Genomic DNA, 17075 nt, shown 5'->3' with positions numbered 1-17075 from the left:
AGACTTCAATTGCAAGGTTTTTAAATATACTCCGAGTATATTTAAAGGACCCTGGTACCACCCCGACTGATTTAGGTTATCGGTATTATGGTTTTCCGGGTGACCAATGAAAATGGTTTATTTCTCATAAGTCCTCTAATTCCATGTACTATGTACATGTGTTTCTCTCTCTAAGTTGGCAATGAGATTTCTAAATGTTGGTTAGGTTATTGTAGGATTTATCACTCGGTTTCCTATTTTATATTTGATCCAAAACAAACCAGATCATTTTACGAAAGTTTAAAACCCTTTGTCTTAAAACACTATGGGATAGGCTCTCTTCTATTAAAAGTACCACTGACAAGTTTTCAGCATTCCTTATGTTGGTGCAAGAGGGATATTTTGGTTTTCAAATATGTTGGAGTGGGATATTCCAAGAGAGATTTGTATTGGTTTTCTTTAGGAGATTCTAGTTAGTTTTGATATAGTCCATGGTGACATAATTGCTTACGGCAAGAGTGTCAACTCTCCAATTTTAAAATTAATTGAAATGGCATACAATTTCAAAAGAAAAGCTTGGGGAAAATTGTGTATTTTAAATAGAATAAGAAAGACCATGTTTCTTGCGTATATATTCTCTATTGTTGGTAATGCACTAAGGCAAGGAATGACAATGACACTAGCCTTCGTCGTAAAGCCTGGAAGTCTACTCGAAAGCAATAGAATGAGAGTGAATACGCAAGTCCTTGATTGTTTTTTTAATATCCTATTCTCTTAAAATAGTGCGATTAGCTCGATTTTCTTTTGAAATATTTTTGGTGTGCTTTTATTTTTTAGTGAATTTTTTTTCAGTAATTTCATTGCAGTCTTTTTATTTTGTTGGTTGTAGGTATCATCTTGAATCATTCATTTCAGTTATGAAAATTTTATAAGTTTTAAATAATCATTTCAGTTATAAAAATTTCATAAGTTTTAAATAATGTCATGAAACTTTTATTTCAATTTTTCTTAAAATACAATATTAGATCCACCAACATTAATGATGAAACTTTTATTTCAATTTTAGTTAAACAATATTAGACACTAATGATAATCTATTTTCAGAAGAAAGAATAGAGGAACTGAGGACATGCAAGGCAAGAGGCCTGTCGGAACAAATATTTTAGAAGCCGTTAACATGCTAGATCAGGAGGATTAAGATAGAGGAACTGAGGACCTGCAATAATAAACTAAGCAAGGGGATCGTTTGAACTATTATTTTAGAAGCCGGTAAAATGCAAGATAATCAAGGAGAAAAAGAACCAATTATTGCAAGAATATCGTCGGCACAAGTATATTTTTAGCTGGTAATCCAGGGAAATATTGGTTTTGTTTAAAACTTCTGGACACACCACTTTTTAAGAAAGCAAAAATGATTTTTATATTTTTTTCAATCCTATTCTCTAAAATAGCACAATTAGCTCAATTTTCTTTTGAAATAATTGTTTTTTTTAGTTTTTTTTATCGGTGATTTCATTGCAATGTTTTTATTTCGTCGTCAGGTCACATCATCTTTCATCATCATAAATCATTCATTTCACATTTAACATTTATAACATTTTATATGTCATGAAACTTTTATTTCAATTTTAGTTAACATACAATTTTAGATCCACAAAGATATTTAATATTACACTAATAATAATCTACTTTCTACTTTCAAGAGAAAAATTAAAGGAAATCAGGACATGCAAAAGGATTGTCAGAACAATTAAGAGGCCGGTAAAATGATAGTTAATCGGGAGTATTAAGTTAAGAGGAACTGCAATAATAAACTAAGCAAGAAGTTCGTCTGAAGTAATATTTCAGAAGCCGGTAAAATGCAAGATAATCAAGAGGAGAGATAGGAGACTCGACTATTGAAAGAGGACCCATAGAGGATAACCGGAACAAATAAATTAGAAGCCGGTAATCTAGGGCAATATTGGTTTTGTTTAAAACTTCTGGACGCCTCACTTTTAAAAAAAATAGAAAATTAATTTTTTTCTAGCCTGGCGGGTGATCACCAATTTACAAAATTATTGATCTTTATGTATAGCCAATAAATTTGGAATGAATTTACCTTAAATTACTGAAGCCATTCAGATTTACGAAAAGACATAGTCCAAACTGTATACCTACAATAAAGTCCAAACTTTCTACAGTAAACTATCTCTGCTTGATAATATAACCGCCAAATATGACCAGTGTAACTAAGCTACTGAATAGTTCCGTATACGCTCACTTACTGGTTAGTATGATGAGCAACCTCGGGTAGCACGGAGCCGAAGTAACCAGGTGGGTTTGCCTTAAATATGAAGGTTAAAGATTACCTCTGCATCTGCTTAGACATGTCCCTCCTGTTCAGATGGCCAGTTCTTCCCGTTACCTTTTATTCAGAATTTGAACACTTTTAATTTAGACGTATTCTCCTCCACCACATCCGTCAGGAAGTATTCTTCGTTTCCTATTATCTGCTCAGAATGGCGACCCTCTTCTGGACCTGAAATATGAAATTCTAAGTTGTTTGCAGAAGTCTATTGTCCAAACTTTATTACATTTACAGAAAAGTCCAAACTACTTAACATTTACAATTGTTAACTTGAAGAGCTGCCAAACTTTCTATAGTAGACTCTTCAAGCTTGATAACATTCCACCAAATATGACTAGTGAAACTAAGAGCTGCTAAATAGCTCCATATACGCTCACTTACTGGTTAGTTAAGATGAGCAACTTCCTGTACCAAGGAGCCGAAATAAGCAGGTGAGTTGCCTTTAATATGAAGGCTGGGGATTTTTCCTCTGCGTCTGTTTAGACTTGTCCCTCTTGTTCTGTGGCCTTTCCTTCCTGTTATTGTTCGGAATGAGTACTCCAGAGGTCCTTCCCCTTTTCTGTTCAGACGCCTGTCCTCTCCGTTTCCGTTACCTTTGATTGATCATAATGGTTATTCCTAAAGACATTCTCTCCTCCACATCCGTCCAGAGGTATTCTTTTCATATCTGCTCAGAATGGTGTAACTTTACTAAACCTGGAATATCAGTTATTTTTTACATGCTTATTCAACTTTCTGCAACTGACCATCTGTTTGCGACAAATCTTGTAACTTAATTGTTTTAATCATCAGTAATAATGTTCAACTTCTATGCGACATTGTGCCCAGTATTCTAGCGGCCTAACTGGATTTTTTTTTAACCTCTGACCAAAAGTCAGTGTATATACTGCAGAGCTCTTATGAATTATTACCATTTAAGCTTGAAAATGTAAAGATGCTTTCTCTTTCCATACAAGAAACGATGCCATCTTTTTCCATACAAGTTTCAATGTACATAAACACAAAATAGCAAATATATTTAATATGGACGGACTTTCTTCCTGCAGACATTAATGAAACGTGATACCAATTGCGAGACTGAATACGAATGTTAACCAGAAACGATTAGGAGCCACTCTCAGGTAATAGGTCCATAGCATATTACTGTCTACTTATTGAAAAACCAGCAATTTAATGAAAAGAACTAGCAGTTTCATTCATTCCAAAATACTTTCAATACCCCCTGCAGCAATTATAGGTAATTACTTTTTTTCAAAATACTTATAATCCCACCTAAAGCAATATAGCAAGTGTGCTTAACTACACTTGGGATATAAGGATATAAACACTACTTTTTAGAGCCAGGTTGGAAAATAGATATGGTCAAATAATCTTAAAATCCTATACTCCAGGTAACATTAATATCTAACCGTTACCGGGGATACATCAAAGTTATGTAACTACTTCGACCTCTATTGAATCTCTACAAAAGGAATTAACTTCCAAACTAAACAATATACTGAGCCAGTGAAAACAGGAAAACTACTAAATGGGACGACTTCACTCTTTGGAATACGCCCTCGGCAAATTATTCCTGTCAGGTCATTGAAACTGATCATGGGATTTTTTTTTCTTTTTTCACCAAGATTATTTCATAACATCTGCCTGTCTCACTCTGCACTTGTCCATTTCCTTCATTTCAATTAGGCCTTTAAGATATATTCGTGCAATGAGTTTTACTATGAAATATTTAATTGAACTACACCAAAATCCCCATTCTGAAGCCATGAGAATTAAAATAGCGAGTTATCTAGAAGCATATTTCTACATTAAATACGCATATCGTACGACATTACAGCCGTGATAATTGAATTTCAATAATCACTACCAATAAATCGTTACATACTACGCTATTACCGAGTCTCGGTTCACGAGAAAAATAGTACTTCAGTAATGAGATACTAATGGTTGCAGACCATGCAAGTATACAAGGCAGGAATTATTAACCGATATACCGTTGGTTATTGGGCTTAGGCGGCAACAATCTATTCAAGGCAGCATGTTAGGTTGTGATGAGAATAAAAGAACTATCCTAATGTATTTGCTTTAAATACTAACGTTAATAGGGTTTCATTACCAACCACTGTAGGTTTATAGTTGTGTATATTTTACGTCTGTATTGACTGAAACCATCCCCCCCCTCCCCCCCCCCCAAAAAAAAAAAAAAAAAAAAAATAGTTAAGTGACTTCAAGAGTAAACTATGTCGTTATTTCATTCCCTCGATTAAGCATACTTTTTCAACGTTCAATGCTTAACACTTGAATTCCAAATAGTCTAACACTTCTAATTCCTGCTCTATAATAATTACTGGCATGCATTTTCAGCTTAACTTTACCAACACTAAAGTCATTGTATCACACAAGTTTCCCTCTTGTTTAACAAAAAGGTACCAACGAAATGTCAACTAACTTCCGCCCGATTGTCAAAATGACACCAACTAATAAGCCTGTTCTCGCCTTACCTCAAACAGCACACTTGTTCGTGGAGGAGGAGGCACCAAGGCATGAAAAAGGAAACAAATTATACGATTGCTACAGTTAAGGATAAAGTCAAAGAAACCTTAGGTAGGAATTTTATGGGAGAAGTAAACATACTGGATATCGACAGATTAATCCCTTCTTGAATACCATGGCAATCAACTACATAAGTCCGCAAACAGTCCAAGAAGCAGTTCGGATTCCTTTGACCAGTGACACAATGAAACTTCTGTCTGCTTTGGCTGTTGAAGACCCAAGCATCAGCTCATGGACATACTGCTGGAAGTACCACATTCTTCCTTGAACAGTCTGATAAAATCACTAACATTTTAATACGATGATGCCCAAGGAACCAACCAACCGTTGTTACGTTAGCACCAAAAGGCACTGGACCTTTCTAAATGTAAATAGTAAATGTGATGCGAGCGGGACTAATAAACTAGAGAGTACTTTATATACAGATGAGGCAAGTATTCTTGTTAACATGGCTACAAACAGGAAGATCAAATGAGGCAGAGGGAGAGGTATCTTAAGCAGCCCAGAGAGAAGTTGATAACATGCAGGAGTAGAAAATTGAAACGAATTGATATAGTGTGAAGCACAAACAGCATTAAGAAAAGGTTTCTGGTTATATACCAGGGAAGGCATCCTTAATGCAACGTACACTCCTCGAAATTATCTGAAAGTGGGGATAATAAAAGGATACAGAAAGAGACAAAAAGGATAAAAACATGGAAACGTCCCGATATATGCATGGAGCATTTGTCACGGAAAAGGGTCTGTAGATATAACATTAAAAAAGAATGTAGTGTGACTGTACACAAGGGCGGGCATCGAGAGACGTGGTGGGAGAATTAAATATACAAAGGCCTTCAAACTGTAAAAGCAAAGAGAAGGGAGGCTAAATTAAAAGACAAGTGGCAAGGACGAAGAAAATGGGAGGAACTAAATCAGATCAACATTGCACGAGGAAACGCAATATTCAGGAGGAAGTGGCAGAGGAAAGATAAAAATGGAGACCAAATGAAAACAAACTCACCGTAATATTTGATGAGTGTTTTGAAAATCGTCAGAATGGATAGAAAGAAGACTAACTAGAGAATGCTACATGAAAGAGGGACTAACAAATAATATATCAATGAAGAGATGAAGGGGGTCTTTTGAGAACACTAGTGGAAATCTCCCAGAACCATCAAGAATAACAATATCCTAAAAACAACTTGTAAACCAGTCATTGGAGAGCTGACCAGAATATAACCCCTGCGCAGGCAAACCTAATAAAGAAATGGATAGGCAAACCTGATAAAGAAATGGATAAGCCCTAAGGAATGGAAAAAGTGTAAGACACTAAGTATTTGCAGAGGTTAAGAGAAACATCTGAAATTGATCATTCTCAGGATCATTTTCACTTGGCTTATTACCGTGGAGGTCAACAATAGCGCTGGTCGATAACCATCCCAATATCAGACAACTGATAGAAGAGATTCATGGGTGAATGCCACTGACACAGCTCTACTTCAGCAATCGATTTTCTAACAAACCTCACCCATTAACACACTCAGCTCATCTAATCACTACCTAATGACGTATTCCACTCCTCAAACGTCATTATTTAACGCTCCGATTTACACATTCTACTGTATCTTATAGTGGTGCTTTCAGCCATTCAGTGATTAAGAGAATGAAAAAGATGTGACGGGATCACAAGCTAAAAGAACAAACAGGCAAAATCCCCCACACGTAAGCCTAATCACTCCAGCTGCCAAATTCACACTCGGCCACACTTTCCTCTCTACACTACAAAATTCACGCAGGACAATTGACCTACCTACACACACACACACACACACACACACAAAAACTCCCAATCAAAACACATTTACTTACTAACCACTCCAGATACTCCGGGCTATCCTGTGCTGTCTGCTGGTCGAGGTCACAGAGATACCAACAACCACCACCAAGAACCACAACCCACAACCCAACACCACAACAACAAAACATCATCCAAGGACTACAACCTAACAACAACACAACAACCAAGGACCACAACAACAACCATGGAACACAACCACAACCTCACACATAAACAACCAAGGAACACAACCACAACCTAACAACACAGCAAACAACCAAGGAACACAACCACAACCTCACACATAACAAAAACTCAACAACACAACAAAAGACCACTGCACAAACACCAAAAAGCGACACACACACCCATTAACAACACCAAACTTAACAACCACCAACAACAAATCAACAAGACACAACTCAAACGAATTTCAATGCCTTCACTGAAATGCTGTCAACACTACTGTCTATCACCAGCTCTCACCAAAGACTAACTGAAAACTCACCAAAAAAAAAAAAAAAAATTCAAAACACAGAACTCTAACAACAGCCAATCCAGTCGTTAACAATCCATACAGCAATTACACCCTCTCTCTCTCTCTCTCTCACATTTGACGTCGTCTCCTTACACTCACAACACCCACACTAAATAGCCTTCCGCAACACCCACGGATGCTTGGACGCAGGTTCCCTGGATCTTGTTTGAGGGCCCTCATACACACACACACTCAGCTACACCGCCATCAACTTTTCCCAAATCACTTCCAATCAGACTCCCATTACCATCTCCCTCACTACCATCCTCCCAAATCCCATTCACTATCTCATCTACCCCTTCCAACTCATGTCCCAATATCTCTCGTAACTCTGTCACCAAATCACTTACCTCATTTACACTCCTGCCAAACTCTCGAAGAGACTCATTCATGCTGCCAGCTACATCCTTACCACCTGATTCCCTTCCCGGTGAAACTTCACTAAACCTTGACAATTCAAACCCAAACACGCTACATGTATCATTCCTCCCCTCAAAGTCGTCCGTATTACATGCCTTATCCACCATTTTTACCCCACCACTAACCCCTCTATCATGCAGTTCACATTTCTCCCTTTCATTCCCTTTCCTTACCTTCTTCTGCTTTCTTCCATACTCAACCAACACTAACTGCTGATCTCCTAGACCCATTTGCTCACTGATGCTCGGCTCACATTTATTCACTTTCAACCACTCACTCATCACATTCTCCTGAACATACTGTCGCATACTAGAGGAGCCACCCAACTGAATCCCCTTAACACCTAGTTTCCCGAATTCCCAGCCTGACTCATCCTCTTTTGCCTGCACACACTTGCCACGTGACCTTCCATTCCACATTCAACACACTTCGCACGCTATTCTTTACACATCCTAGCATAATGCCCGTTCTTCCCACAGTTGCTGCAAACTATGTTCATACGGGTACCCCGACATCCACTAGCTATGTGCCCTGCCTGTCCACACCTATAACATTTAATATCCCTATTTTTCTTACACTCGCTCACTAAATGCCCCATTTGCCCACACCCGAAGCACGCTCCTAAGTCCTAACGCCCACCGATATTCATTCTTCCTGTGTCCTGGCTTACCACATCTATAACACTGATCTCCTCGCTCACGACCAACTGACCCTACTCTTCCAACACTCGCACTCCTGTCTCTTTTAGGGCTAACTACACTCCCATTACTTGCTCTAACGCTCCTACCTACCACACGCTCTGCCATTTGCCTCGGCCCTTCCAAAACTGCCTCCCTATAGCTTTTAAATTCTGGTATAACCTCAGCTACTTCAGTCCTAACACTAACACTACTACTCTCTTTCATACACCTATCTAGCTCATAATCATCTACTATTTCTAAAATGTCATTCCACGTCAACCTTTCATTCATCCATCGCATTTTCTCCTTACGTTTCAGATTCAGAAACTCGTATATGCTCTCTGGTACAGTCGCCAACAACTTTCGCACTAACCCCTTACACTCATTTATCCCATCGTCCCCAAACTTTTTCCTGGCTAATGTTTCTAACCTACAGACATACATCGACAACGGCTCCCCAACATTCCTTCTTGCCTCCTCAAAATCTTGCTTTCTCCTATATCTAACGCTACTCTTTACCCTCTTTACCTGTTCTACAATCCTAGCTTTTACACTCTCATACGGCACATTCCCTACACTCATCATTACCCCATACATACTCAACAAAAATCCTGTCAAAAAGCTACCTAACTCTCTTGCCCAGACTCTCTTGTTATCCCCATACTTTGCCTCACAATACCTCTCATATTCCTTAAAAAAAAGTCTCCTATATCCCTACTACCATATTCCTCGTATTGTGCACATCGGGGTACCTCTCTCATATACACAGCCTTTTGTATTCCATGCTCACTCTCACTTTCGCTACTTCTATTCTGACCCTTCTTTCCCTCTTCCGAATACAGTGAATCCACTTCCATACTCACGTCCATACTCTTGATTACACTCTTCTTATCCTTCTTTCTACCAACCTGTTTCCGCTCACCACTGTCTAAATTACTCTCAGCCCTTTCCCCAATGTATTCAGTCCTAGTCTCATCCTGTCCGTCACCCTTACTAACCTTCTTTCCCTTAGTCTTCTTCTCTTCCTCAGCCCCCTTCTTATTCTTGTCCTCAGGTTTATTTTTATCCTGTGTCTTCCCCTTCTTTCCCTTACCTATCACAACCAAATCACCTTCGTCACTCATACTCTCATCCACTCGCTCTTTCACTTTCTTTACCACTCCTGGCCCATCACAAGACCCAGTAGGCCTACTTCCTACCGCTCCCTCTCCCATGAATCCCTTCATCATTTCCTGCATCATCTCTTGCACTGCATTCATCATTACCTCAAATTTTTCATCCATTTTCTCAACCATTCTCTCTTCCGCTCCTTTCACCTCTTCTTTCATTTTCACTTTTGCACTCCTTAGCATTCCCTCTAACTCGCTCTTCAGCTCCTCACATTCTACCCTTAACCTCTCATTCTCCACATCCAACCTTTCCTTAGCTTCCCTCGCCAACCTCAGCTCCTCCTTCAACCTCTCTTATCTCCTTCAACCCTTCCATCCTCACTTTCTCTACCAATCACACAACTCACTACCCCAATCGTCCAGCAGCTGCCACACCAACAGTCCCTGTTTGGGTGTCAAAAAATAATGTGGCGGGATCACAAGCTGGCAAAATCCCCCACACATAATCCTAATCACTCCAGCTGCAAATTCACACTCAGCCACACTTTCCTCTTTACACTACAAAATTCACGTAAGACAATTGACCTACCTACAAGGGCTTAGAAGTAAGAACCAAAACTGGGCAAACATCTAATGCAATATCCATTTATTTAAGTGAAAACAACCACCAGATAAATTGGATTGGTAGTTCAGTAATTGCAAGATCAAAAGATGTCTTACCACGAAATCTTTTAGAATCTACCATTATACAACTTACTTCCTATTGCAATTTTAATATTAGTCGTGGCCTGTTTAATTTAGACCCTTGTATTTGTAACATGTTTAAGAATGACCTCAAAGATACAGTTACAGACTTAAATACAAATTAGTTACCTCAGATATTTTCTTTGTATATGTATGTTTAATATGTTTTGTGAATAAGGTTTTGTTTATCAAAGGTTTGAATGTGGTCAATTGCTGCCCTATATTATCCTTTAATTGTCTTGCCCTTGTGTCTGAGCAGTTGGACTTAAATCTTTTTGTAAACCTCTTAAATTGTATCCATGTTTATGCTTGTTTGGGAAGGTTACTAACTCTCCAGGTGTGTTGGATTCTAGGTACTAATCTCCTTATAATCCCTATCTGTCACTTATACGACCCTTCCTTGTACTCTCAGTTTCTCATGTATGTCAGTCGGTCTGCTAAGTAAAGGATACGAGTTGAAAAAAGATCTTGCAGCTACTCCAGTGTTTCACTTTCCTTCGCGGCTTATACCTTTATATTATATATAATATTTTTTCCTGTTAAAACAAAAATCCATTTAATAAAAGGAGCCCATAAAAATGTCAAAATGTATCAACTAAATGCTATATTTCAGAGACCAACTGTCTCTTCAGGCAAGTGATGAAGAAAAGAAAAGAAAAAAAAAAAAAGGCTTTTATACCTAGAGGTCTACAGGTCAGCATTTATGTATGTCACTCCTGTTGAGAATTTCTCCTTAATCGCTGGTTGAAGGAAGATTTTATTTATGATATCTGAGTCCCAAGTGCCTTTTCAGAGATTCATCATGTTTCTTTGTTTAATCAAAGCTGATTCTACCATCTGGTTTTTGAGCCGACTATTGCTGCTATAAATCATATGAGACACATTACAGTTTATTCTGTGATGATTAAGGTTATCTATGTGGTTAAAAATAGCTGAGCTCTGTTGTCCACACCTAACTGGATGTTTATGTTGTACCAATCTCTAGGGAAGTGATTTACCTGTAAAGCCAATGTAGGATTGTTCACAGTTGAGGGGAGGGATTTTGTATACTCCTTTCTTTGAGGACTAGCTTTGTTGGCCATTAATCAGGGATTTGGCTAAGGTATTTTGGTAGCTAAAAGCAAAATGGTAAGAAATGAATCAGCTTTGATTAAACAAAGAAACACAATGAAACTCCCAAAAGGCACTTGTGGCTGATATTACAGATAAAATCTTCCTCCAACCAGCAATTAAGAAGATTAAGGAGAAATTTATCAACTGGAGTGACATAACGGCTGTCTTGCGGCCCTTTTGCTATAAATAACATTTACTTTCTACATTGTAGCATTTTTTTGGGCTTCTTTTATTATATATTAATATATACACATTATAGGACTATAATTATATGTTTATATATATTCAGTTTAGCCGTAACGATTGCATTAGTTTATTATGTCTTTACCTGACCTAACCTTGGACACTTTGCCCTCACCTGCACCGCCTACCACCCGGGCTGTCAAGCTACTTCAGCTATGCTGGATGCAGTACTTCAGTCAGCCCACCTAGAGTCAGGTTAGGGCATGATGCCATAGGTTAGGCTAGTTAAGGGAACCCAAGGGTACCCAAGTAGGGTAAAGGCACAATACCCTAGGTTAGACTACGTTCATGGATCCTGAGTCAGGTCAGGGCGCAATGCCCTTCAACAGAACAAGCTAATAAGCAACCCAAATACTACAGGAAATTGTAAATTCCAAAGAAATACCCGATGAGGAGTTATTAGGTACCTAGATCTACCTCTCTGGCATTTGTTCAATAGAAATAGGGAATTCAGTTTTTTCATGGTGTAAAATATTAGACTAGATACGCCCTTGTTAGCCCGACCTATTTCGATCAGCCTAAATGGGTGAACTTTTGGTGGCGTATTATAAAGATAAAATTAAATTAATAACTACTAATTCTGTCCACCTACCTATATATCTGAAGAATGTTAATTAAACCCTTCCCGGTTTATTACTGGTGTCCATTTTCACACGTTTCAGAAATGCGGCCATCAGTAGTCCTTGGTCATTACCAAGGACTACACTTTTCCATCCATGGCTGCCTTCACTAACACTCCGGTTTAATACTTTAATATCCCTTTTTAACGTCAACGTTTACTTTGGGTCTTCGTCTACGTAATTCTTATGAATGATACTTATTTTAGGCGCTATTGAACAAAACATGACAAAGGCATGACAACGTCTAGTCCGGTTTTCACGGGGAAGGAGATAAGGACTTACAGTTACAGGACCTATCACCTAAGTTCCAGTAATGTCGGCCTATATTCTGGGGCGAATGGGGCGCTAAATCCGGCAATTTTTCGCTTATTTCGGGACATTTTAAAAATATAATTTCGCTGTTTGATGGTATAAGAATTTTTATAGATAAAATGTGTGGTAGTTAACATAATTCTAATGTTACGGTTTTGCTTATAGACTGTTGGATGTGTGGAACCTTGTACCATAAAATATTGACATAAAACTGCAAACGTGATGGCTGGCTCTGGCGTCTCATGACATGTGAAGTTGTAATAAAATTGTGACTTGTATTTGAACAGGGTTTTAAAACCCGTATCTAAATGTATTCCTTTTTTTTTTTTCAATTGAAATGCTACCAGCAAAAGTGAGTGACGGACAGTGTTAAAAGAAAACCAGGAACCTGTTACAAATATTTTTTTGTATAAAATCTTTTCAATTGGTTAATTTTAAGCCAATGCATGACGTGATAAGCAACTCAGAAAGAGAACGCTGTTAAACTAATTAACCATTCAAATATTCATAACATGATTAGCAAATAAAATCATTCAAATTTCTAATAAGAAATTACTATAATTGAAAGCCCCAAACATTTTTTCTAAACATGCTTTTATTAAAATACAATAAAAGGTAAAGAAAAATACACCAGGATTTTCTTACAATTAATCGTTTTTACAAAAACCAAAGCGTGCGCCCTAATCTTGGAAGGAAATGCTACAAGAAAAGAAATATATCTTTATTTTTGCAGCATTTCATTCCATGTTTGGAGCCCACGGTTTAATTTTTGCAGACATGATTGATTGTATGCAAATCCTGGTGTTTTTCAAAAAGTTATTTTTTTACTTTTAGTGCATTTCATTTACTGCACGTCTAATTTTTCATATTATTTTATTTTATACTTTTTAGTTTTGACAGGCATGGTAAACGATTTATGATTGTAGCTCATGAATCTGATATCATTTACGTGAGAGGGTGAAAGAAGGGATGAGGGGGAAAGGGAAGGAGGGTAGGTCCTAGGAAGGTGAGGGGAAGGGGAAATGGGAGGGGAGGGATAAGGGGAAGGGGAGGAGGAAGGGAAGGGGAGGAGGAAGGGAAGGGGGAAGAGAGGGAAGGGGAGGGGACGGAAGGTGGACGTGGAGGTGATGAAAGAAGGAAGGGGAGGACACAGTTAAATCAACATAAGCTTGTATGCCCCTGAAGCGAAGGGAAGGGGTAGGGAGATGGGAGGGCAAGGAAAGGGAAGGGGAGGACACATCTAAATAACATTAAAAAAATTTTTATCACATGCCTGGAATGGGTAGGGTGCTTCAGAAGAGGGAGGGGAGGGGAAGTGTATGAACAGGGAGGGAGAAGGAAGGGGAGGTGAAGACATAGATAAATTAACACTTGATCTGTGCTGCGAAAGGGGGAGGGGAGGGGATGGAAGAGGGAGGGGAGGGGTGGGATACATGTAAGTTAACACTTAATCATATGCTCTGGAAGGGGGATGGAAGGACACTGCTAAATTAACACTTGTGTGCTTTGGAAGGGGGAGGGGAGGGGGATGGAAGAGGGAAGGAGAGGGAATGGAAGAGGGGGAGGGGAGGACACAGCTAAATTAACACTTGATCTGTGCTCTGGAAGGGGAGGGGAAAGGGAAGGGATGGAAGATAGAAAGGAAGGCGAGGACACAGCTAAATCAACACATGATCGTGTGCTGCAGAAATGGGGATGGGGGTGGAAGAAGGAAGGGTATCATGTAAGGTTGTATTGTCACCAGGATTTAGCAACCATGCAAGTTTTGAAGTCCACTGGACGAAAGAAACTATTCTAAAATTTAATTACAAGACTTGACGACAGAGAGACGCAGAAATCAAGTTAAATAAAAGCATGTAATAAATAAGCACCCATTAAGTTTGTTTCTGAAATGGAATGGAATATATAATTTAGTCCAGATGGCAAGCGCTGGGACCTATGGGGTTGTTCAGTGCCGATACGGAAACCGATGAAAAGGTTTTAAATGTGTAAACAGGGGGAAAACCTTGTTGTTGCACTATGAGATTGATTGGTTTGTTTTGTTTGTTTGTTTGTATGGCATTTTTACGTTGCATGGAACCAGTGGTTATTCAGCAACGGGACCAACGGCTTTATGTGACTTCCGAACCACGTTGAGAGTGAACTTCTATCACTCAATGGAATGGCCGAGAATCGAACCCGCGACCACCAAGGTGAGAAGCAAACACCGAACCACCCACGCCACTGAGGCGCTTGATTGATTTGTGATTCTATATATATATCTATATATATATATAGATATATATATAGATATATATATATATATATATATATCTCCTTTATCAGATCAGTAATTGGAAAGCTTTGGCAGTCCCCTTGGGAAAATATTTTAACGAATTAAAAAATTCTGAGTATTACGTCATCAGTGTCCCCTTGGTCATATCCTTATACTATGCCATGGAGACAAGAAACGATGTTTTGCAGGCTTAGGATTGGACATAAAAAAACATATTCATGTGCTCTTGATATCCAGCAAAAAACCTCCATTGTGCAATGACTGTATTGTGCCCTTGACTGAGACATTTGCTAGTTGAATCCCCCAGTCTTGGGGACGTGACAGTGATATACATGTCAAGTTTGCAATGATTCCCTGGAGGACTACTAATTTAGAGCTGCTATAAGAGTATGTATATGGTTGTTAGTGAGGCAGGCCTCCTCAAAAAAAATTTAGATCATGGTCAGTATGTATGTATATTATACACACTTTAGATACAGTATATATATATATATATATATATATATATATATATATATATATAGATATATATATATATATATATATATATATATATATATATATATATCTATATATATTTATATATATATATATGTGTGTGTGTGTGTGTGTGTGTTAATCTAGCTGTGTCCTCCCCCCTTTCCCTTTCCAACCCCTTCCAGAGCACACATTTCCCCTTCCCCTCACCTTCCTACTGTCCTTCCCCTTCCCCTTCCCTCCTCCCTCCCTTCCCCTTTCCCTCATCCTCCCTCTAAATGATTCTCAGCCTGGTGAAGACTGAAACCTTGCCAGTTAAGCGAATACAGGTGGCTGTCAACCTGTGGTGATGACATTCACATGAGTCGGAGAGAGCAGTCCTGCTCAAGCTAACATGGATGGTGCTGTCTCTTGAGCATACCCCAGTTTTTTGAGAAGCTGAAACTTCTACAGGCAGGGAAGACTGAGCAGGGGAACTCCTCGTGGTAGGTCTCATGATCAGATCTGGCTGGAGGAGTCACTATCCCAGGGCCCCAAAGCCAGCCTCTGTGAGAGCGGGAGGGGGTAAGAGTACAGTGAACCCCCGTACTCGCGGACTCAGGTATTCGCATCTTTCTCTCTGGCACATATACCCCATTTATTCATGGAATATTCGTCTACTCATGGTATTTTTCTATTAAAAATATCCACAAATTCCTGGATTTTTATCAATATCATAAAATGCACTTTTTGTGATAAATCTATTAAAAAACCAGGTATAAACATTTTTAATGGGTTTTTCTTTTGTTTTAACTAACAAAATAGGCAGTTTTAAGTGTTTTTGTAAGGCTTTCAATTATTCGTGTGGGCGTCTGGCACCCATCCCCCGCGAAAACAGGGGAACACTGTATACTGGTACTGGTGTGCCATGGTCCCAGAGGGCCCTGGGTAGCAGTTGCACCATTGTACTTTGCAATAGGTGCAGCAAACAATAGCTCTATCAGTCCTCTCTGACACAGAGGACTGACCTCTAGAAGCTTGACAAGACTTCCCACAGGAAGATATAGCAACCTTCTCCTTCCTTCACTTACTAGCTTGGGAAGGAGAGGAGGCAACAGGACGTGACGACAAAGACAAAGATGAGGACAATGACTTCCTTCTCTTTTTCTTCCCGAGCACTGCTGAGGTCAGCACTGAAGAGAGCAAATGGAGGACTGCCCCCAAGGTCAAAGAAGACAACTCCTCAGGGCACATTACTGACGAAACATGGTGAGGTACTAAATATGTGGGAGCGATCTGTGAGCCAGTATCTGTTGAAGTCATCATAGTCACGGTAGTAGAAGGAGTAACAGGCAACACCTTACTCAACTTCAGGGGCTCTCCTGAGATGCCCAGGGAAGGCCGCAACTGCCTGAGCTGCTTGTCCTCTGTAGCAGCTGGAAAGAAAGTTGGGTTGTTCCAAGACTATTCCTTTCATGCCCCCTTGAAAGTGTCCTTTGGAAGAAAACCCTCCCACAAAATGAAAGGGAGCGTCAAGTGAGATGCCAGACTGGGAATCCTCTCCCCTTCTAAGACTTTCTATCAATGCTGAATAGAAGATGGCACGGGGGAAACTGCTCCCTTAGGAGTAACAACAGTAGATGGAAGCTTGGCAGGAGGACCTAAGTATCAAAGATGACCTTCAGTGTAACTAATGGAGTATTACAATCTGGTGACACCAAGGAGACCTCTATCTCTCTCTCTCTCTCTTCCTCTTCTTGGCAAACTTCACCCACTGTTCAGATGGCTAGAGACAGCATTCTAAACAAGGACTATTTTGGTTACATTAATGCTTTCTATATGAAGTATAGAGGGTGTGAGGATC

The 17075-nt window shown here is 39.1% G+C and overlaps 1 long non-coding RNA gene across 1 annotated transcript in view; it reads left to right on the top strand.

Moving 5' to 3' along the window:
- Positions 1-2166, top strand: part of LOC135215543 (uncharacterized) — a 12811-nt gene extending 10645 nt beyond the window's left edge. Inside the window, exons 2-3 of the long non-coding RNA XR_010314713.1 lie at positions 1084-1325; positions 1683-2166. This is a non-coding gene — a long non-coding RNA (uncharacterized LOC135215543). The remainder of the gene's footprint in view (positions 1-1083; positions 1326-1682) is intronic.
- The last annotated feature ends 14909 nt before the right edge of the window (positions 2167-17075 follow it).

The sequence above is a fragment of the Macrobrachium nipponense genome, chromosome 5 (assembly GCF_015104395.2).
Source record: "Macrobrachium nipponense isolate FS-2020 chromosome 5, ASM1510439v2, whole genome shotgun sequence".
NCBI classification, from domain to species: domain Eukaryota; kingdom Metazoa; phylum Arthropoda; class Malacostraca; order Decapoda; family Palaemonidae; genus Macrobrachium; species Macrobrachium nipponense.
This window is presented reverse-complemented; position numbering and strand designations above follow the sequence as displayed.